The 1,758-nt window shown below is 43.9% G+C and overlaps 1 pseudogene across 1 annotated transcript; it reads right to left on the bottom strand.

The window, feature by feature from the left end:
• Positions 1–941: 941 nt before the first annotated feature.
• Positions 942–1,489, bottom strand: LOC308635534 (ATP synthase F(0) complex subunit B1, mitochondrial-like; annotated as a pseudogene). The gene has a single exon. The product of its transcript is annotated as an ATP synthase F(0) complex subunit B1, mitochondrial-like (transcript).
• Positions 1,490–1,758: the final 269 nt, after the last annotated feature.

Below are 1,758 nucleotides of genomic sequence, written 5' to 3'. Positions count from 1 at the left end.
GAATTAATTATAAATTTAAATTGTAGCTTGGTAGTCGATCACCAGGCAATATGTTTTAATAAAAGCAAAGTGCTTTTTCAAAAGTGATCAGATAACAACTCAAAATGCAGAGATATGGTGAGAACTATCCGGTCAACAGATTTAGCTTTCTCACTAAAAGAAACTTGAACTTTTCTGTGTTAGGAAAGGTAAACTGTAATTTCAGTAGACAGCAATATAGAAAGATTTTGTCACATCAACTAGCTTCCATTTACTCAGCAACCGTTTATAGCTGTCTTAGTTGGGACAGATACATTTATGTAACTGGTTGTGCTTGAGCCCTCTTTGCAAGCAGCTTGAGACCTGCAATGCACTTGGCAATCATCTCCTTTTTCTGTTGTGCAGAGATGCTCTGCACTGCGTGCTTCTCCACCAGTTTCCTGTGTGCTCTTGTCCCTTTTGATGCATCCTATTCTGCACAGAGGTACAGATTGTTGGGAGTCTCCCTGAGAACTCCCCTTCCCTGGGCCTTTCAAACATGGCGGTGGGCAAATTGCCAGTGGGTGGCTAGAACTCCCCCGGCCTTTCAGATAAGGGGCCCCTATTGCAACATGGCGGCCGGCAAGTCGCCAGTTGGTGGATAACAAGTTGTTTTGAAAACCTTCTAATTGGCCCTCCTGTCTTCCGGGCTCTTGAACAGTTCGTGCCCCCCATGAATCTTATGCAGGACGGATGTGCATGCACCATAGGTGATGACCTGACCTTTACTATGATTGGCCCCGGGAGCTTCCTGGTTTAAGATAACTAACTCTCACTTTCTATATAAGCTAGCAGCAGTTGCAATAAAGTGCTTCATCTTTGTCACTGCTATCTGTGTGTGTGCATTTTAATCTCTGACCACGAACCTTGGCTTTTCACAGATAATCTGGGTGACTCTTTGCTTCCTTGTCTACTTCATGTAGTCATTCCTGGTAAGCAACTTCCAAGGCCATAGCAATGTTATTTATCTGGACATCAAAAAAATTGTGGCACTTCTGAACCAGCACCTGCTGTGACTTTTCCAACTAAATCATATCCTGGATTTGTTTGATGGAAGCCTACTTCACCTCTTCTATTTGGACAATTTTTTGCTCATTGAGATTATCAATAAATTCTCTAATAGAGGAACCATATTTTTTACATACAAAAGTAAACCCTACTATTGATATGGTAGAGAAGGTCTCTGGGATAACTACATAGATTTCTTTGGATAGAAACAAGATAAATCTAGTTCCATGCATGTAGGGTGCTGTTAAACCAGTTTTAGGATAAAGAAATCAGAAGAATTCCTCAGGGATCAGCCCAAGAACAAACCTTTCCTCCATATTCAGGAAGAGGTGGTAGAGGGGCAAGATGTGGCTGCCCTCTGTGAAAGATCCCAATGGCTGCAATGACCCTGGTCCTAGGAAAGCTGCATTCCTGAGACAGGGGCTCACTCTGATGGCAGAGAAAGTACCACCTGTGAGAGCATGTTCAGCAAATATCCATGCAGCAGGCTTAGTGTCCCTGGGACCCTGAATAGAGACTCTGTCTGCTCCAGTTTATTTGTTTTTAATAGGACTTTGTACTGTGCTAAAATGCACGTCCCACCTAATTGACCAGTGACCTCTCTTGAGTGTACGGTTAGTGGAATAAAACAGCCCAACCTCAGGACCTCCTCATCTTCCCAGACTGAAGCTCCATCCCACTAACACTAACCCCTCCCTGACCCCCGCCCTAGCACTCACCACCCACTGCCTG

This window comes from Spermophilus citellus (assembly GCF_964194105.1).
Source record: "Spermophilus citellus genome assembly, chromosome: 17".
Taxonomy (NCBI): Eukaryota; Metazoa; Chordata; class Mammalia; order Rodentia; family Sciuridae; genus Spermophilus; species Spermophilus citellus.
Note: the sequence above shows the minus strand (reverse complement) of the source record. Positions and strands in the feature narration are given on the sequence as shown.